This window comes from Cupressus sempervirens, chromosome 5 (assembly GCF_028749045.1).
Source record: "Cupressus sempervirens isolate cs-2001-9-10 chromosome 5, ASM2874904v1, whole genome shotgun sequence".
Lineage (NCBI taxonomy): Eukaryota > Viridiplantae > Streptophyta > Pinopsida > Cupressales > Cupressaceae > Cupressus > Cupressus sempervirens.
This window is the reverse complement of record NC_143122.1, coordinates 301340314-301363994: the sequence shown is the minus strand read 5'-3', so window position 1 is coordinate 301363994 and position 23681 is coordinate 301340314.

Genomic DNA, 23681 nt, shown 5'->3' with positions numbered 1-23681 from the left:
AAATTACAAGATTGAAGGATTCGTTGCAATGAAAAATAAACAATCAAATTCACAGTTATGAAGAAGACGTGATTATCTAAATAACGTAACTTAACTTGGTGCATAAAACTCAAGAACCTACCTAGTTTTGATGCTAAAATTGCAATGCCCAGAAGATTTGTGAGAGAATTCGCTTCTATCCAAGAACTCCTCTCTAACAATTTCTCCCAAATTTTCCTTTCCAAAATTCGCTTCCAAATTTGCTTCCCAAAATTTATGTCCAAATTCATCCTCTTCGAAAATGAACCTTCCATTCATGATAAGGAGTTCTCTCCCTAAATTCGAGGCACTAATTGTGTGTTCTCCCGAGAGGACTCCTTGATCACAACCCTTAACTCTAAATTAACTTTTATTTATCTTTCCTTAATCTTTTCCATGCACGTTAATTGTATTATAAAATAACTTTATTTAATTTTTCACTTGACTTCGCTTTCAATTAATTTATTAATTTTCAATCTCATGCATGCATTATGCAACTTTTATTAAATTTACTTTTTTTATCTTTTTAATTAATTTCTTATATTTTAATCTCATGCATACATCATGCGAACTTAAAACTTTTAATAAATCAATTTCTTTTTCCACTTCTTAATTTATTTTCGAATGTTAATTTGATAAACTATTTATTAACTTAAATAATAATATTATTTAGCATTTAATAAAAAAATGAACTCTAAATATATTATTATTAAATTAAATTAATATTATCATGTTCTAAAATTAAACTTATAACTTTTATCTTCAAATTTAATTCTTTTTATTCAATTAATTAAATATTAAAATATCATAATAATTTTCCATTAAATTAAATCATTAATTTAATCTTTTAAATAGACTTAATTAATAGAAAATACACCAAACACTCATAAAGTAAGCCACAAAAACCCATCATAGAAAAGCACATACAAAATCAAACTAAAGGGTTATAATCATGAATTAACGTCATTTGATGCATTCAGAGGGTACTCGACTCAAATACTTGTCCTAATTTTCAATTAGGACAAATGGCTTAAAGGTTTAGGATTTGGACTTAAGAATTTATCTCCCCTCTCTTACCATTGACATAATGCGATAGGGTACGCTCATCCTGGCAACTCAGGAAGTTGATACCCGGTACCTACAACTTGCATAAAATTCACACATGTACAAACACAATATTCTAAGCTAAACAGGCAATGGCAGGAAGTGGTGCATTGTGTAGATCTTGACTCGTAGATGACTACGATTACCTTCCTTAACAACATCAAAAATGCCATACATAAAGAAAACAAACACGCACACTGTACACATGTAGTATGGGGTAAGTATCCATAAGAAAACACATATGATAATCCATCTAACTAATCATCATCAATAATTGAAATCACTGAATAATCATCATGCATACATGAAGTATAGAGTACCAAGTAATCTCATCGTAATCAATTGAATCTGAAACAATATCTGATAATATTAAAAAAATGCCACTAATCATAAGCATAAAACTAGCCTAAAATATTTTGACAATAATAACAGAAATGTGAACTAGGGGTAGGCACTATAATATGTCCCTTTTATACTATATAATATAGGACTTTAGTCCTGAGCAAGACTGGAGGTTTTCCTACTCTGTTCTTTCCTACCAGTGCCTACTTGAATGGAGAATTTTGTAAATTTAATTTAATTTATTCAATATAATACAAGGCTTCGATTATTTACTGATCAAAAAATAATAATAATATTCAAGAAAATGTTGAGTCATTTTATGAAACTAACAATGATTTGTAGAAGGAATTGGAGAATGCGAAGAGGAGTCTACTGCAAACACGACCCATGATTTGAAGAAGGAATTGGAGAATGAAAATAAAATTGAGTCTACTACAAAGATAATCCATGATTTGAAAAATTAATTGGAGCAAAAGAAGAAAAAAGAGGCAACTACTACAAATACAATCTAAGATTTGAAGGATGAGAGGAAAAGAGAAACTAATTAGCAAGGGAAAGCAGAGGAAATAAGAAAAAAGATGGAAATGGAGATGTCTAAATGAAAAAAAAAATGGAGAATGCAATTGCACAAAATATAACTACATCTTCTAAAGACAATCATGTCAAGGATACATTAAGAAACACGGTCAATCATACCAAACAAGTAAATTGGGAGAAATTAGTGCAAATAATTGATAGATTGTTTGAGTGACTTGAATTAAATAGCAATATCAGAGATGTCTTTGAAAATGTAAAAAAATTGTTGAGGGTTAAAAAAGGATCTTCCCTAGTTCCATAGAAAATACTACAAAACAAATTGTGCATAAATTATAGAGATCTAGTGATAGGGAATTGGAAAGTCATGGAGTAAACAACCAATGTGATGCCTTTCTAATGGGCTTAAATGTCATGAAAAGTTATGAGAAATTAATGGAAGTAAACAAAGCTATGAAATATGCTTTTAGAGACTTGATGAAGATGAATCACAACATACTCCACATGCTAAATGCTAGATTACTAAATCTAGCTGACTCAAAATGCAAATTTTGTGGAAGAGAAGATTACATAAAAGAGTTGTAGGACATCATGACCTCTGATTTATCAACTTTCTCGAGGAAACCACTCCAAAAAGAATGGCAAGTTGCATCAAACCATTATCAACATTGAATGCAATTATAGATATATTATACAATTCATTTAAAAATATATCTTTGAAGTACGCACTATTGACTAGGTTACAACTATTTATGTACAACCTACATAAAATAGAGCTTCCAAATGATGCAGAATGGAGCACCCTAGAAAACTTCCTTGGGTCTTCTACTCACTCATAGTATTAACTACTTCATAAGTGATAGTAATATAAAAGAAATTGTTACTTGTTGATCTTTACAATTTTAAATTTCAAATTTACTTTTAACTTTGAAAAAAAATCAACTTTGTTAATTGTTACAAGAATCAGGAATCAAGAATCAGGATAGCTAGATAGCCTACTACCTAGAGCAACTGGAACTTTTTTTCCTAGTCCCACTTGAAAAAATTGTACAGTTGGCAATGTACATTGTACATACATAATGTAGTACAAATCATATACAATTACAAACCAACCTATTGCTATTGTTGCTCCCTTGTATCTATAAAAGGGAATTCAAGGTTATTTGCAAAGGATTTTAATATTCTACTTCTTTAGGCTCTAAATTTATATAATTCTATTGTCTAAGATTTCTACACAGAGACAATAATGTTAGATTTATTATGCATTGTGTTACATGTTGAAACTTGATTTATTATACAATTTTTTGAAAGAAATTTTATTATGTGAAATGTATTATGTTACAATTTCTTTAAGAAGCTAGAATCAATGAAAATCTCAACATGACTAAAAACTTAAATCAATGGAAATAACCTCATGTCTAAAAAGTAGAATCAATGAAAATTTCAACATGTTTAAAATGGATTTCAACATCTACAACTAGTAACAACACACAAAAGGATATTAACTAAATTCGACAGACATTTTGATTTGTAGATAGAGTCTTTGTCTTTAGAGATGTATAACTTAGACATTGGTAAGACCACATCATGTAAATTAATTTGAATTGAAATTGGTAAGATCAAAGATACTATCCTACTACTTGACTCGTAGAGAAGCTTCTATAGTTGCTACACTGGCTCATCATCACTATCATCAAAATCCTGACCATCTACTTCATAACATTTCATTGTTTGATGTGTTTTATTTAGATTTGTTGTTAGTATGCATGCCAAATTCAACTTCATCATCATTTCTTCCAATATCAAAATAGGAACCACTGCTAGTGCCATTATTTGTGATACTGCCATTGCAACTTGGGTTTGAAATATTGGCCAATCCTCTTCTTTGACATTTCTTTCTCCAAATGCTCAGAGGCCTATCATAAGGGAAATTATCTACCTCGTACCTATAAGTATAAGGCCTCAAAAAAATATCCAAATTTATGTCTAATTTATTTCTAACCTTTGACTTCAGGAAGCCCAAAGTACTAAAAACTCTCTTATCCTCCACTGAACTCAATATCATTTCCAAACATAAATTGACAAGCTTGAAATATTCTAGTATTTGTTGGAAATGTAAAGGAGTAACTAAGAGGGGAGGGGTTAATTAATTACCATAAAAACATATCCAAGTCCCTTAAGATGTCAAAACAACATTTTATAACAAATACTTGTTGTAACTTGGTTAACACTGAATATATTACTATCACACGGTTAACATTGAATATATTACTATCACTTGGTTAGCACAAAACATGTAGATCTTAAGATGCAATTAACCTTAATTAACTTAGTTGCAAAAACATAAAGCAAATAACATGAACACATGAGACACCAAAATTTAACGTGGAAACCCAATTTGAAAAAACCACCAATTGCAACTAGTTATTGTTTTTCACTCTTCTGAAGTGAACCCTATTAGGAGCCAACCCTAGTAAAGGTTACAAATCACACTGTTAGGTGTGACCTTGTTAAAGGATTTAATTCACCCTGTTAGGAGTGGCCTTGTTAGAGGTCTTTAGACACTTCAATTTATGAATGCCACCTTGTTAGAGGATTTGCCAAATAGTTGTATGTTAACTCTGTTAGGAGATTTGATTCACTGCTACAATTTTTAGAGAGTAACAATGACTTGACCTGATTGTTGATGCAACTATCTTTGTTGATTCAAATCTTTGTTCTAGCTTGATTACTTGATCCTCCTTGATCAAAATGTTCTTTGTAGCTCGTTCAACTCGAATACTCTATCTTTTGCAAATATCCTTCCAATTCACTTCCTTAATTCATCTTCTTCTATCCCATACTTACATTCTTCAATCCTCAAGTTGACCTTATACTTATATGATTTTCTTTATCAAGTCATCTTGAATACACTTTCAATCAATCAAATAGCATCCCTTAAGTTAGCTAATATTAACCAATAAATCTATCAGACTCAATATGTTGATAGTCGGCTAATATAGAATTGAGTAATCGATCAACGCATGAAATCCCTTTGTTAACTAACCCAACTCGATCAATCTTGACTTCATGTTGCCTTTCATTTGGTAATCGAGTAAACTCGTTCAACACAAGATCCATGCTAACTTTCCTTTGGTGACCAAGTAAACTTGATCAACACAGGATTTGCCTTCAATGTCAAAGTGAGCTCGATAAATATTAACTCTAAGCTTGGTCACAACTAGAATGCTCAGCATACACAAGAAACTATCTTCAATTCCTGAGTGAGCTCAAAAATCATCAATTGCTCGATAAGGCTTGACATTTTGTGTAACATCAAAGACAACATACAATTGAATAATTGTTTTCAACAGTCTCCCTTTTTGGCATTGATGGCAACACAACATGTCATGATACAATAAAATTTTAGAGAAAAATAGAAGTAAGGATAATATCCTTAGTTTGATTTTGATTCTCATCCATGAGAACTCCCTCTGACATCAATCTCTCCTTCTGGAATGATTTTCTCTAACTTCTCTAACTGCAACTTCTCTTATATGATATCCCTCTTTACTGATACAAAATTTCTCTAATATGATAGCAAACTCTCCCTATTTGACATCTCATGCCAAAGACAACAATCAATGGATGTTTCATGTACCTGATGTACTGATTCATATGTAATCTGCTCTAACAATACTACATCAACCCTGACTGATCATCAAATGCTCAGTTGATGCATCACTAAACATTATTTAGTGAGCTTCGGATAGGGGAATGACCCCTAGCTTACCTCTTAGATACAAAAATGCATCCTTAGGTAATGGCTTGGTGAATATGTCTACAATTTGTTCCTTTGTATTCACATATTCCAATCTCACCTCTTTTTCTTGCACTAATTATCTCAAAAAGTGATATTTTATTGCAATGTGCTTTGTCTTGGTATGCATCACTGGATTCTTTGAAATGTTAATTACACTGACAATAGTTGTTTAAAATAAATGATGTAACAATTGAATGTTGTTGCAACATATTTTTCTTCTGCTATAGACTGGGAGATGCAATTCCTCTTCTTGCTTGTCCAAGACACTAGCCTCTTTCCAAGAAAGAATGCTCCACCACTAGTGCTTTTCTTGTCATCAATACTTCCTGTCCAATCAACATTAGTGAAGGCTTTTAATTCAAGGTTTCCTCATTTCTTATACCACAAACCATAATGTTCAGTACCTTTTAGATACCTCATAATTCTTTTTATTGCCATCATATGATTTTCCTTTGGATTAGCAGAAAATCTTGCCACTATACCAACTGCTAATGCAATATCAAGTCTTGTGTGTACTACTACCTCAAGTTTCTCAATCATAATTCTGTATGTAGTCTGATCTACCTCTTGGGAATCATCATTTTTGAAAATTTTATGTCCAGTAGACATAGGTATTCCAACTGGTCTAGAATCCTCCATTCCAAATTTCTTCAATATCTCCTTGATGTACTTTGATTGAGTGATGTAGATGTCATCCTTCTTCTATTGAATTTGTAGGCCAACGAAGAATTTGATCTCTCCAAACATTGACATTTCAAATTCCATACTCATTTCCTCATAAAAGGATTTGTATAAGTCATCATATCCAATGAGTAATATATCATCTACAAAGATTTCTGCCAGCAATATCTTCTTTTCTGGTCCTTCCTTGATGTATAGATAGTTGTTGTCATTTGTTCTTTGAAAACCATTTTTTACCAAATAACTATGCAATCTTTCATTCAAGGCTTTGGGGGCTTATTTGAGACCATATAAAGCTTTGTGTAATCTGCAACCCATGTTCCTTTTGTTAGAATCTATGAAACCTTCAAGTTGCTCAATGTAGAATTCTTCTTCTAGGATTCCATTCAAGAAAGCTAACTTTACATTCATCTGATATACTTTGAATCCTTTATGTGTAGCATAAGAAAGTAGTGTTATAACACCTTCCAGTCTAGCAACAAGAGCAATTTTTTCTCCATAGTTAATACCTTCTTCTTAGGCATAACATTTGCATACTATCCTTGCTTTATTCCTTGATACTTCTCCATTTTCATTCAACTTATTTCTGAATACCCATTTTGTGCCAATTATACTTTTGTCCTTAGGTCTAGGAACAAGAGTCCAATTTTTGTTCCTTTCAATTTGGTCAATCTCTTCATTCATTGCCTCAATCCAACTTTCATTGTCTAATGCATCTTTAACAGTTCTAGGTTCAAACTCAGTAAGTAAACATGTACCTTTTAGTTTGTTCCTTGTCATTGTGTCTTTTGACTGATCTCCAGTGATTTTCTTGGGTGCATGATGCCTTCTAACATATCTGGAAAGTACATGTTTCTTCTTTCCAGATTCACTCGGTTCACCATGCTCAAAATGATCTTTTGAATCATGCCCGGGTCCCACTATCTGTGACTCTGATCCTTTAGATTGTGACTCAATTTCCACTGTTTGAAACTCAAGTCCTTCAGACTGAGACTCATATCCCTTAGAATATGACTTGGGTTGCAGTGGCTACAACTCGGGTTGAACTGGAGATTTAGGGGACTTGGGTGTTGAAGATTGTTGATTTACAATTGTGCTTGCTTGAACTTCAGCTAAAGTATTAGATTTATTGTAGACAAAAATTTTGTACTTTTCAGGTTCTTTGTTGCTTTGTTCTTCACTCTTTTTGGAAAACTCATCAATTTTTACATATGCACTTTTTATAACCTTGTGAGTAGTAAGATTCAGACATTTATATGCTTTTTTTTGTTGGAGTATCCTAGGAATATGTCTTCATCGCTTTTCACATCAAATTTTCCTTTCCTTGTCTCTTTTAAGATATAAAATTTGCTTCCAAATACTTTGTAATAAAAGACATTAGGTTTATATCCATACCATAATTCATAAGGTGTTTGATATGAATATTTCTTCATTTGAACTCGGTTCAAGGTATGAACTGTTGTGTTGATTGTTTCCTTCTAGTATTTGATTGCAACATTTTCCTCTATCATCAATGTTCTTGCACAATCCATAATAGATCTATTTCTTCTTTTTTCTATGTGATTCTATTGAGGTGTACCAGGTGCAGATACATGTCTTTTGATTCCTCTTTCAATGTAGAGTTCATTGAATTCGTTTGAGATGAACTCTCCTCTGTCTGACCTTAGACATTTCAGTTTTTTTCATGTTTCTTTCTCCACTATAGCCAGATACCACTTAAATTTTTAAAAGGCTTTAGATTTATCTTTCATGTATATCATTTTCATCATCCTAGTAATCATCAACACATAAAATAAAGAACTCATCTTCACATTAGCTTTCTATGCCAATAGCTCTACATAGATCTGTATGAACCAGCTCAAGAACTTCTTCATAATGATAATTCTTGCTTTTGAAGCTTGTCTTTCCCATCTTCCCAATTTTAAAAATCTTTCACATGCCCATATCAAGTTTATTTAGGCTCAGAATGCTTCTCACTCTTTTATTTTTGCTTATGTTGACTAGGTTATCCAAATTTACATGACACAATCTTTTATGCCATAACCAACTTTCCTCTACTTGAGGTAGGAAACATGAAATTTCAGTTAGATCTAGATAGAATAGATTACCTTTTGTTTGATTGCCAATCCCAACTAGATTTCCTTTCCCATCCAATAGTTTGGCTTTTTCATTCATGAATTCTACCTTGAATCCAATATTGTTCAATTGTGTCAGACTAAGTAGATTGTTTTTTAGTCCTTCAACCCAATAAGCATTATCACATCTGAGTTAATTAGTTAATACAATACAACCTTTTTCCTTTTACATAAAATGGTTCATCATTTCCAAATCTGACACTCCCACCATCATAATGCTCTAAGTGCTCAAATTTAGTCTTATCACTAGTCATGTGCTAAGAACAACCACTATCTATGATCCATGTGTCCTTCTTGCTAATATGAGAAATGGGGGTCATCTTATCATTTTCATCATCTGATTCATCTTTAATAGCAATGTAAACCATTTCATCATTATCACTACTATCAGTTATTTAGCCATGTAATAAGATTTTTTACTTTTATCCGTGTTATCTTTATAGCTTTTGAAATTTTTCTTGCCTTTGTACTTGTACTTCTTTCCTTCTTTTCCTTCTTTGTTTGGACACCTTACAACAATGTGACCAACTTCTTCACAAGAGAAATAGATTAGGGGCATTTTACCTTTGTACTTTCCTTTTCCTGTGGGAAATCTTCTTGCAAGCAGGGCTTCAATGGTTTCAAGGTCATCATCAAAATCCTCCTCATCTTGACTGTTAGATTGTTTGCCTTTAGATTTTCCACCTTTCTTTTTGAGTGATAGTTTAGCTTGGAATGTAGACTCAATGCTACCAGATTTAGGAACATAGTTATCAAAGTTGTCTAACTCAAAGTTTGTCAACCTTCCCACTAGTGTATCCAAAGTTATACCATTTTTGTGATTACATCTCATTCTTGAATAGTTGAAACTCTAATTGAATAAATAGGAAGAAAAGTTCTAAGTACCTTGTTGACCAATGTTACATCATCTATTTTCCCTCTTGAGGCTCTGATTGCACTCACACTTGTTTTGATTCTTTCATTGTATTGTACAATATTTTCATCTTCTCTCATCTTCATTTGGTCAAACTGACCTCTTAGACTTTCAACCTTAACTCTCCTCACATTGTCATCTCCTCCATAGATATCTTTCAATTTGATCCACATTTCATGAGCAATATGACAATCTTTGACTTCATCAAATTTAGCATAATTGAGAGTAGAGGCAATGTCCATCATCATTATGTTGTGATTCTTCTTTTCTGTAATATTTTCCACAATCAAAGTTCCAGTAGGTGCCACATATTTGTTCTCTAGGTACTTCAGGCCTTAGTCTCTAATGGTTGCCAAATGTAGCTTCTTGAGTTCCTGTCATGCTTGGAAGTTATCTCTGTTTAACTTAGGAATTTTGCCTCTATAAGACATCTTGATCTTTAGCTTAGGTCCTTGAAACATTATCTGCAAGCACCAAATGCTCTGATACCGATTCTTGGAAATGTAAAGGAGTAACCAAGAGGGGATGGATGAATCAATTACCACAATAACAAGTCCAAGTCCCTTAAGATGTTAACACAACTTTAAAACAAATACTTGTTGTAACTCAATTAACACTAAATATATTACTGTCACTCGGTTAACACTGAACATGCAGATCTTAAGATGTGATTAACCTTAATTAACTTAGTTATAGAAACATAAAACAAATAACATGAACACATGAGACACCAAGATTTAATGTGGAAACCCAATTTGGGAAAATCACCAATTGCAACTAGTTATTGTTTTTCACTCTTCTAAAGTGAGCCCTATTAGGAGCCAACCCTGTTAAAGGTTACAAAACACACTATTAGGTGTGACCCTGTTAAAGGATTTAATTCACCATGTTAGGAGTGGCCTTGTTAGAGGTCTTCAGACACTTCAATTTAGAAATGCCACCTTGTTAGAGGATTTTTCAAATCACTATTAGGATAATTCTGTTAGGAGATTTGATTCACTGCTACAATTATTAGAGAGTAACAATGACTTGACTAATTTTTGATGCAACTATCTTTGTTGATTCAAATATTTGCTCTGACTTGATTACTTGATACTCATTGATCACATTGTTTTTTGTAGCTCGGTCAACTCGGATACTCTATCTTCTTACAGATATCCTTCCAATTTGCTTCCTTAATTCATCTTCTTCTATCCCATGCTGACATTCTTCAATCCTCAACTTGACCTTATATGATTTTCCTTGTCAAGTTAGCTTGAATACACTTTTAATCAATCAAATATCATCTCATAAGTTGGCTAACATTAACCAATAAAACTATCAAACTCAATATGCTGACAGTCGGCTAATATAGAATTGAGTACTCGATCAACACAGGAAATCCCTTCATTAACCAACCCAACTCGGCCAATACTAACTTCATGTTGACTTTCCTTTGGCAACTGAGTGAACTTGATCAACACAAGATGCATGCTAACTTTCCTTTGGTGACTGAGTAAATTCAATCAACACAAGATCTATCTTCAATGCTCGAGTGAGCTTGGTAAATACTAACTCTAAAACTTGGTCATAACTGGAACGCTCGACATACATAGGAAATTATCTTCAATGTTTGAGTGAGCTCGGCAATCACTGACTGCTCGGTAAGGCTTGACATTTTTTGTAACATCAAAGACAACATACAATTGAATAATTATTTTCAACAGTATTGACTCTCTCAATTGATCGCTTTGACCAAGGTTTTTCCAAAGCTTTGTTAATGCTCCCTCTTCATTTGGGTTATCCATAAGATCAATTTCTTCCCTTATTATGTTTGCAAAATAATATGATTGATCTTGCAATCAAGATTCATCTAAATTTCCATTTATATTTACTCCATTGATTACTGTACTTTTGCAAAAATACTTAATCAAAGTGATCATCCTTCTTTAAAACTCATTCAGACTATTTAGAGACCAATATTGAGGAAAAACAATAGACATTACCACAAGCAGTTCCTCAAGAGGAAATCTGAACCTAATTTGTGAGGAAATGTTGTAGCAAACTCGCTTGACAAACTCAAGCAAAGAGTCAATGACCTTCTTGAAGTCTTCACTTGTAACACATGACAGTACCTTCTCTAGTTTTCCTCCTAATTTGTCAGGGTCAGACTCAGGGTTGATGGAGACATAGTACTGCGGTGGTATGTCAACTCTATGTACCCCGGCACATACCTCGTCGTTTGCATGAATACATAAAAAGTTCCCAATATTGTTCAAATATGTGATTCCTATCCACTTTGAAAACTTTGATTCATCTAATGGTTGTAATTGATATAGAGTATCTAGGTTAGTACATGAAAATTTACGCATCTTATTATATTTTGTAATGTACATAGCTCTTTGTCAAACCTTTTTCATAATACCTCTCATTTCCTCTAGCATGGGGAGAAGAGTTGTAAAAGTTAAAAAGTGTTTTAACAATAGTTAAAGTCGAATAGAGCCAAGGAATTTTTTCTTATATAGACTGGATTAGTCCAAGAAATGATAGATATTTAGAAAATACTTGATGTACTTGTTCATCCAAAGAGATCCAGCTCGTATCATTATCTTTAAGAAGCTTTCTCTAATCAACAAGTCCTTGAACAAAGTGTTGAAATTCTCATATTCCTTTTGGACTTCGACAAAAGTATCGGTAAGTTTCTTTGATTAAAGAATCTACTTTATGAACACAACTAAAATAGTTGAAAATTACAAAAGATAGATTCATTCGATGGGCCATGCAGTGAATAGGAACAAGGGACGCAAGTGTCAAAGTTCCTGCCAATAGCTTATCATTGGTAATATTTAGATAAGTAATAGCTTTTTAATTTATCTAGGAATCAAAGAAGCCATATATATATGTATGTATGTATGTATGTATTGTTTGTATTTAAATTTTCATAGAAGTTGAATGCTAATAAAAGTGTATAATAAACATTTTTGTTGGGGAAGTTAGCAATTTTTGAATATTTTTATTTAGTTTTATTTAAGGATTAAGTCCAAGATTTAGAGCTTTAAATGAATTAGCAAGGTGCATTTACAATTATTAGGACAATCTAAATGGAATCTTTATTCAATAAGCATTTGGGCATTAATCTTGAGGTGCGAAGACTTGCACATATAGTTTGAAGAGAATATTATTGATAAGTAGGAGATGATTTCCACAGTAAGTCAAATTGTGATATTGCTATCAGGATTTAACTGTGTGATTTTTGAGTCAAACTCATTGACCCATGTTTCATGAGTAGTGATTCAACATGAATCAATCTCTCATGAGAATAAATGGAACACTTAGCACTCATTGGATCTAGTTGATGCTCAAATTACAATCAAATTATTAGATATTATTATAACTACCAAGTACAATCAAATTATGTTTAATAATAGATGTTAAAGTTATATATGTAAATAATATATAGATCTCTAAATTATATCTATATAGATTAATATAAATTATACTTATTACTATTTATTTTATAAAATAAATTATTATTTGAGATACAAATTATTTATTTACATTTTTTTATTATTATATATATTTAAATATAATTATAATGAAAATAATTATTGTAATGATGTAAGTAGGAAACAAAAATATCATATTATAAAGTTTATATTTTAAATATATTAATTTTTAAACTATATTATGTTAATATTTTTAATATAAATTATTAATTTAATTTTTTTAAAGAAATAAAAATATATGCTAAAACTTTTTTTAAAAATTAAAAAATTAACTGAAAAAAAAACCTTTAAGCAATGCGAACATCTCGAATGGACATTTTAAGATTACTATAAATTTATAAACATGCAAGCTACGTCAAAGAATAAAATGGAGATGAATTCAACAACGTACAAGTATTGGGGGAAGATTTAAGGATTGACAGTACTGCAGAAAGAGAGAAGTGAGCGAGCGGCACAGCATAGTCGGTGGCTACAAAAACTAGGCATTGTATTTCATAAATAATTATTATTATAATCAATGTTTCCCATACTATCGGGACGTGTATTTGGTGTTTTAAAAAGAAATAAATGTTTTTTCATTGCTTTTTCAATATCAACCAATACTAAGACAAATAAATAGTAATTTTAATAATCATTAAAATTAAAAAATCAATAGAACTATATAAACTTTATTTGAAAGTTTTAATACTATAAAATAATTGGTGGAATTAATTAAAATATAAAAGTGAAGGATTCCAATAGTATCTTGCCTTTACGACCTCGCATAAGCGAAGCTTCATCCACTACAACACACACCAACTTTTTGACCATCTCCATATTATCCATATCTCCAGAGTCGATTAGAGTACTCTTTAACAAATCATATAAAATTTGCATTGTTGCAGTACAATTCAATTTATCCACAAATAGTAGAAAAGGTTGATAATAAAGATTGTTTATAGTATAAACATGCATGTGTGCCCAGGAAGTACTATCAATTGCTCTAAATCATCTACAGACAATGCAATGAATTGTGATTTTTTTTTATTTTTCCCTTCATATCATATTTTTCAACCTTTGTAAGACAACTACCCCATTCCCTTCCGTTGTTTACTGACTAGTGACTATTTGAATAGTTTTGAACTTTCAAAAAGTGCAATAAACCCCTTAATGAAGGATAGTTTATCACAAGACATCTTCTACTCAAAATATAAAAGACAACTGAAAAACTTTTCTCATATTTTCCACTTTCATTGCTTTCCCAAGGAAAGCTTCAATAGAACCTTCTACTCCAAAACACTTCTCCCGTAATTGCTCATGTAACTCCTATAGTTCAACATTTTAGATATGTAGAGAGATATCATTTTTTTCTAAGTTAGAATGTTTTTTCAACTCCATCCATAGTTTCCTTTTGGTAAACTTTACCAACATTCTTTTGCTATCAAGCTTAAGTTTCAACATATTTTTCTCCTTTGATATCTTTGTGAAAATCTTACATTTGCATTCTACATGAGGCTCACCTCAAATTAGATTGGGCACTGGTTCAATAAGCCAAAACTTTTCCACCCATTCTAATTGAAAATTCCTTTTGGATAGATCCTACCGCGATGAATCTTTTTTAATTCCAATTTTTGTTTTCCTCTTTTGTGCACAAACTTCATTTATGGCATTAGTTTTGGTTTTCTTATAGTCTATTTTATCATTTTTGGCGTTACACATTTTTTCTCACCCAAGTCTATAATATCATTTTTTTATTCCCTACTCAGGGGAACCACATCAAAATCATCTTCAAGTTTTTTGTTGACTGAGATATCAGGCTCACCAACTTGAATTTCTTCAAAATATTCTCCAACTTGTGATAAATCCCCTTCTTCAAATGCATTGGAGATTGAGGTTGTGAATCTTGTAGGTTACCACTATTTTCACCATAAAGTATGTTGGTAAGGTTCTGTGTTTTGGTAACCTTTATTGACTTTCAAGGATCCTACCAGAACCCCTCTTGTTTGATATTGCAGACTAATAAAGGCTACACAAAAAATATCAACTTGTTGAACAAAAGACTGTGACAGTAGACTACTAAGACTACATATAATAATAATAATATGATTCGTTCGCATAAAAAGGGTACCTACTATGGTACTACCCAATAAAATTCACAACCCTATCTAAACAGTGAGGTTTCCAAAAGGCATCTAGTACCCAATTATGGCCAATTAAAAAGAACCACATAAAAATTAAATTAAAAATCACTTACATTTCAGGAAACTGCAAGTTACAAAGTTCTGTGCACTTGCTCAACTTCCATTTACTAGTAAATTGCTATACCTCACAAGGAAAAATCAACATATTGAGTCATTTTATGGGCACTTGCTCAATTTCCATTTACTAGTAAATTGCTACACCTCACAAGGTGGTTAGAAAATATTGTAACCAAATCGCTTTATCATCTTGCCCATTTCTTGTCCAAATTGTTTCAAAGGTCTTGTAGTGCCTCGTGGGATACCATGTCTTATTGTAACGCGAACCTAGTGCCAACAATTTGTTTGCTCACACTCTTAGTTACAAAGAAATCTTCAACCTTCTACACACTTATTCTTCTACACATTTATTTTGCCTTCATATTTTCTTTTATACATTTAAGCACCTTGCTAATAGTCATTGGAAATTGTGGAGACATTCTTTTCTGTTCTCCAAGTCCAACTGGTAATATCTATTAGGGCTTCTCTGAAAAGTGTGTGCATTTGTAGAAAACTAATTTTTCCAACAATAGCCAAATAGAGTCCATTAAATGAGATAATTTGCAAGAATTTAAGTGATTTTTCATAATTGAATTATTGCAAGAGTTTAAACAATTTATTCTTTTTGCATTAATTAGCTTCAATATTAAGTTTTGAAAGACGAATTTCCAGAGCAAGATTAAGACCCAAGTGAGAGACCTCGAATTTCTACCTCATTATTTGTCCCATCGAGGAGAGCTATTGTTTTCCCAAGATTGTCTTTCAAAGACCCAGCGAAGATTAATTTTATAGACAATTGCTCTAAAACAAAGCCATTTATGACTCTTTCTGGATGGTTTGAAAGAGAGAACATTTCCTGGAATGGTGATAGATCACAAAAGGACAAGCCTAAATTACTTTGAGAAGGATTAAACAATAGCAGTCATGACCTACCTTGAATTAGTAATTACACTATGCAAACAACTCGGAGTATTTTCGAAGGTTTTGTGACTCTCATTTCTCCAGATGTGCCAAGACTACCACTGAAAGAATAATCGTTCGCAGAGAACTATATGTGGAGTACAGTTGCAAGTATTTTTAAGGTTCTATAATTCCTCTACCCAGATGTGCCAGATTACCATTGATGGAATGATCTTTCACAAAGAACGATATGCAAAACCCTAATAAAGATACTGTCGAAGGTTTTGTGATTCCCATTTCTCCAGATGTGCCATGACCGCCATTGAAAAGGATAATCTTTCGCAAAGAACTCCGAGTACAATTACAAGGATTTTTAAGGTTCTATAATTCCTCTCTCCAGATGTGCTAAATTACCATTGATGGAATAATCTTTTACAAAGAACCATATGTAGAGCACTAAATAAAGGTTGGCCAGCTTTCAGAAAGTTGAATAAGAGAGCTAAGATAAGCACAATTCCAACTCAGTCTATTCCAGATCCACGACCATTGATTAACTGCAAATTGACTACGAAGAAGAAGTTGATCGATGGATCAACAGTAATACCAAGTTTCAAAAGTTAGGATCCAATCAAGACTTCATTCTGAACTACAAACCAGGTAAAGGCACCAGCCAGGATAAACAAGAGATATCCCCTGAAAGGTTATAGAACTGGGAGGATTCTTTCTGATTAAGAGCCTTCCTGCAACCAAAACCCAACTTAACAACTTGTCAACTCCAAAAGCTCTATCCATATTAACTCATCTTCTTTAATTTTTGAAATACAGAATTTGCGGAAAATGAGAGAAGCTTTTCCACTTAACCCATTATTAAATAGTTTGATTTGAAAAACTGAAAATGATTTCAACTCTTGGACCTAGTTTAACAATGAAAATTCATTTGCTTCATTTAGATCAGTTATATCTAAATTTCATAAATATTCCAAGAATCGTGTCAAATAGAGCAGTTGAAGTCATCAAGCTCTAATACCTGACTGAGAAAATCCACATGACAGACCCAAAAAGAAAATTAATGATGATGAATATTCTACTCTTCTTATGATTATTCAAGTATTTAGCTGCTAAACTTCTACTCAATTTACGGAATAGCATAATTTCTAGATAATTTAACTCCAAGAGTTAACTTGTTTATATGAGAGTTTTCAATACCAGCACCCCCATCAAGTTTTAATCTGTGAATTTGGCTCAAGATAGAAGAGGAAGCTTCACCCTCCCCTGTTTTAAGTGCGAACAGCTTAAACATCACACACTAAAGTTTGGTGTTTAAGGGTGGTCGTTCAAGTGATATGAGACAGCATATAAACTTGACTAGCGCAGATAACTGATTTTACTGGAATTATTTGTTATTGCATACACGATCTCTCATAGAAATACTGGTAAAGATAATTACAGTCTTACCTTTCTTAATGCTGACGTATAAATCTTCAAATTCAATCTTTAATGGCCACTGCTGACAATGTGTACTTCGAAACTGCAAGTTAAAGAACAATCTTGGGACTACAAATATGTTAGTACTTGATATTGCATTGTCTCCAAGTTCATTAAGCATATATATCATATAGAATGTAATGGACACCCTTGGATGTCCCAAAAAACTAAACCAAATTGCTGAAAGGAATTATGTTAAACAGTTTGCATTCAACTTCTTAAAACCCCTTATAACTCTAGAAATCAAACGTTTATTTGTTTGTTGTGTTTCGTGCATGGAATTGGTATCATACAACATAAACAAGAAAGAAACTACAATAATATGCAAAGTGGAAATGAACTGCTGCTAATAAAATGTTATTTTCAGAATTCATAAAACCAAATACATAGCAGATTTATCAACTCACTAATTACTTCAGCAATATTGTCATAATACTCCAGTCCATGCTTACGAACTTGCTGCTACAATACTTTGTCCTCCAATCAGTCCACTACCTTCATAATGCCATTCCCTCCAAGCGGCATAAGCGTTGGACAAGCAGTGAAGAAGATATGAGCAAAATATCAAATCTGCCTGTAGCCGGAAATGCAACTAAACTGCCTGATAGTGAAGCCAATAAGAAAGAATTCCAAAGGCCAAACCCCAAGGGAATGACGTCTAGAATGTTACAAGAGAGGATAGACGTCCTCAAATGCCAAGAACAAAGCTGCAACTCACACACCCATTTCTTCTCATATTCAACCTGTCTAATGAAGCTACAAATGCTTCCTTTTATTCTATTCCCACGGGTCCGCTCAACTCATATGGGCAATGTGGGTTAAAGATGTGTAATATAAAACATATATTAAAATACCCCTTATGTCTCCCTTGGGTACACATCACCATAAAATAAATATTAAAGTAACACTTTAATATTTTACAATTAAATTAGACGTTACTTTAATAAAACTTCAGGCATTAAAATGTATTAGCAATCGGACTCCGAATAATGCGAGTGATAGCTCATCGGAAAGCTCTCACCGAGGAGTATCGAATCCAATCACCAAAATTGACCTGCACTATGTCCTATCGACTTACTAAAAATAGTAAGTATGCCTGAAACTGAGTAAATCAACTTCGTTTTGACCCAAACTGGAAATGACTAGGCCAAAACACTCCAAGATCCCATTAAACCCTTCGTTAGCCCTCGGGACCATGTAGAACAAGGCTAACACACACACACACTTGGTCAACTGCTAAAATGGGGACATTACATAGAAGAGACATACACCAGTAGGGGCATGACTCTTTGGCCACGTAGAGTCATGACCCTACGTGGTCATGATTCATACCATAAGCTTTGATTAGTTAAGGATAACAAGCCCGATACTTATCGGGTGTTATACACAGCAATACAACAAGCCCATTACTTATCGGGTGTGATACAAACATTATATATATCCAAAATGCACAGTGATTATAATTAGACTTTGTCTAAGATCATATACAGCCCAATTCATTATCAGATGCTTGCATGAAGTTAAGAAATATGTGATAGGAACCTGATCCCTAATCATTATAACAGCGTCATCAGCCAACCTAATAAAACTCAGATACTTATGTGTGTGTGTGTGTGCATATGCTCATCTTTATATATATATATATATATATATATATATATGCACAGGTATGTATAATTTGATAGTTACTTTGACAGATGTTAAACTTCAACACTACCTCTTTAGCAAGGGGGAAGTAATAATCCGGGTATTAGAATATCTAATCTTAACACATTATTTGACACTACCACTCTAAGAATAGAGACTCATCAAATAATTTAAGTTTTCATACAATGAACACTATCAAGCATAAGATATAATCTCTAATTGTCCGAAACAATATCTACAGTAATCATAACTTGTTTTGTTATTCATTACTTCTAACAAAATCATAACACTGTCATAATAACAAGCCTATCATTTGTAAGATCGTCACCTTACAAAGATCACCTTCTAAATGCATATGTCAAAGAAAAATCATCACCTTTCATTACATATCTGATGCAACTAAACAACCATAGAGAAATAAACACACATATAAATTGAAACTTAAGTTCAATATTCAAAAATTACAATTTGATCAAGTTTACATCTAAAATATTTCAATTTAATATTGGCAAGAGGTTCAGTAAGAATATTTGTTGATTGCTCATCAATCTTGATATACCATATCTCTAATTCAAAAATTGAATTTATAGATAATTGATTTATTTGAGTACAACATTGCATATGCCACTTATGTATTTGAACTTTGGAAATGTATCATTCTCCCTCTGATTCCTCACTATGGGATTCTCCTTCCATTTTATCTCTATTAAAAAAACTTAAAATGCAAGATTTTCATCTTTTTCATACTTAATTTCTGCTAGGATTGCTTGAATTTTCTCTCGTTCTGGACAGAAGTTATGAGTGTGACCAAAATTTTCAAATTTGAAGCATTGTACTTCGGACCAATCTCTTTTCCTATATTATTTGTTGAATTCCTTGTTGTCTTGATGATTTCCCTTTCTTTTCCTTATTATTGGTACTGGCTTGAAGAGCTTGAAATTATCCCTCTTGATTTGAAATGATTCCTCTTGTAATTAATCTCGACTCTTCTTGAGCGCATTCATTTTTTAATAATTCAAACTTAGGAAGCTCAGTTCAAGAGCTTAGACCTCTAATAAAGTTTTCTCAAGATATGGGAAGACCTCTTAGAGCAATCATGGAAAGTTATTTTTCATCAACTTGATTACCAATAGTCCCAAGTTGATCTTTAAGTTCAAATATTCTCATAAAATATGACGTTATAGATTCTTCATTGTTCATTTTAATGTATAATAAATCTTATTTTAATGTCAACAGTTTGCTAGTATTGTTAATCTCAAAAGTATTTTTAATTTTAGAGAACATTTTGAATGTTGTATTAAGATTTGAGATTAAAGGCAGAATATGATCTTTCACATAATCTATAATTATTTTCATAGCTTTATGACTTTACTTGTTTCTACATATTCTTCTAATTCCGTTTCTCTTAAAATAATCATAACATGAGATTCTCATGATGACAAAAAATTTGCCCCTTCCAACCTATCTTCTAGCCTTATGTGGTTGGTCATTTTGATTTGAAGAGATTGAAGATTTTTTTTGAATTTGGTAAATAAATATTTGCAATTTATGAATAATTACTTCTTATCAAAAGATTGTAATTACTGAATAATAATTTCTTATCAGAATATCTTTGATAGAAATACTAGCAAAGATAACTAAATTCTTACCTTTCTTAATGCTGATGTATAAATCTTCAGATTCAATCTTCAATGGCCAATGCTAACGATGTATACTTTGAAACTACAGATTAAATAACAATATTGGGACTACAAATATGTTAGCACTTGATATTGCATTGTCTCCAAGTTCGGTGAGCATATATATCATATAGAAGAGACATGCCCCCCATTGGGGCTTGACTCTACGTGGCCACGTAGAGTCATGACCCTATGTGGTCATGATTCATACTGTAAGCCCTAATTAGTTAAGGATAACAAGCCCGATACTTATCAGGTGTTATACACAGCAATACCACAAGCCCAATACTCATTGGGTGTGATACAAACATTGTATATATCCAAAATGCACAATGATTATAATTAAACTTTGTCTAAGATCATATACAGCCCGATTCATTATCAGATGCTTGCATGAAGTTAAGACATAGCAAGATCAGTGATAAGAACCCGATCCCTAATCGGTATAACAGCAAGTGTCATCAGCCAACCCGATATGAATCAGAGGCAATCATAAAACTCAGATATTTTTGTGTGTGTGTGTGTGTGTGCAGGTACGTATAATCTGATTACTTTGACAAATGCTAAACTTCAACATTATTCTACAAATGAAGGACAACAAATTCCTCATCCAAAAGCAAGTTTTGCATGTATTCAAACAATATTTTATTCCAAATTTCTAGAAGTTCAACATTAACTTTTAAGGAATTCCTCCTCGAATCAAAAAAACAAAAAAAATAATCTCGACTGGTTGCCTGAACTAAAAACTTTACAATATTCTTGATAGTTGTTGCTCCAGCGAAGCCGGCCAAACCAAAAATCAAAAATCAAAGTATTATCCCTTTTTGCTTCCAAATAATTGATATAAGTTGATACAGAAGTAAAGTGCGTAAATGCAATCAAGGCCCAATGTGTACTGTATGAAACAAAATAGCTTCATAGCTGGTCCTCAAAATCTTTATTATAAAATTGCCTAACATCAGAAATAAAATTGTGTGATGACATACATGATTTGCCCTCAAAAAGACACTGATGTATAAAACCTTTTGAATTATAGCCATTAAAACATGATAAAGGAAAAGTTAAAAGGAATGATTGAAATTAGATTTCAGAGCTTCAATTAAGAAACATTGTATTTAATGTAATGTGAGAACAAACAACAAGACTATGAACCTATAAATAAAAGATCTGCAAATTACTCAGGAGGCCGGTGTGTACAGCAACAAAGAATCAGAGTAACCACTATTGAAAGACGGTCTTCATTAATTTTAACAATACAAGATGAAGTTTCTAACAATGTCGTCTCTTTTAAATAATTCTCAGAGTCAAATAAGGAATTGGAAAGCACCTTGTACACAAATGGTTTTAATGTTAAACAGCAGCAAAACACAGGTGTTATCCCTTACAAATACAGAACAAAACCACCATTTAAAACACATTTAAAGACAGATCATTAATATAACACTCGTGGAACAGCTGGTACACCCACATCAAGAGTTGGTGGATAGTTACGCAACAAAGTGGGGACAATGAGAAATTGGAAAAACATTTTTTCCTAAGCTGACAGACAACCATCCAAGCAATACTATCACTAGGATCCTTACCAAAAGGTGTAGCAAGTGGTGAAGCCCTCATTATGAGATTGTCAACACAAGAGACAGTACTGAGAAGGCCATACATCTTCAACCAAAGGTTGGAGCAGAGCATGAGCAGCAAATGTAGGGAGGTCTCCATGACCAGTAAGGGTCACACCAGCAACAAGTGGAGAAGGCTCCACATGTGCTGAGAGGTCAGGCCAGCAACAAGAGCATCAAACTGACAGAAGTCACCATTAGGCTGTGATCATCACAGGAAGAATCAGCACACAAAACAGTTAGTGATCATCATTACCATCCTCCAAACAAGTGGCAGGGCCTTCATGACACACAGCAATTGTTGCCAAAGTCCAACAAAAAAATCAAGAGAGGAGGCCCTCAATACACTGATTGAGTCCACAACCTATCCCCAACTATGAAAATCACATCTTCACAAAGAGATGGGGAGATATCAACGTTGACATGAATGCATGTAAAGAAGACTTGTGGCAGTCATGGTATCACCCATTTTAAATAATGGCCGGTAGAGTTGCCTATGGGCTCAAAACAAGAGTTCTCACATCTACTTATGACTTCGAAAGTATATTTTAATAACTTCCTATTTTCAAATTTCAAAATTATCTCTACACTCACTCGCACCTTCCCATATTCACAATAAATTAATTGACTTGCAGTCTTCTGCTGTAGGGTTGTATTCAATAACTAATATCTTTTTAATAGTTTTTGTGTCTCAACTTCGTGAGGCATTAAAATATAATCCTCCTTTATTTCTGTCACATGATTTTACCACAGATGAAATATCTAAAAATGTATTTAACTGTTAAAACTTTATTATTTAATTTTAAAACTATATTCTAAAAATATCATTACGTACGAAGGAATATTTGAAAACAATACCTACATCACAGGTGTTCGATATTTAATTTTTGACCTCATGTAAAGATGCAATAAGTTAATGTTTAAGCTACCAATGACCAGAGATTAAAAAATGAATAGCCATGACAAATTATATCATATTACAACCAACAATAAAGAAGTGACAAGATCCTGAAAGGTACAGGATTTTTTATAAAATACTATAAAGTTAACCTTTAGTAGAGCTGCACATAAACCCCAATCAGCCAGTCTTACCAAGATAATTTCAATCTAAACAAATGATCTCCAAC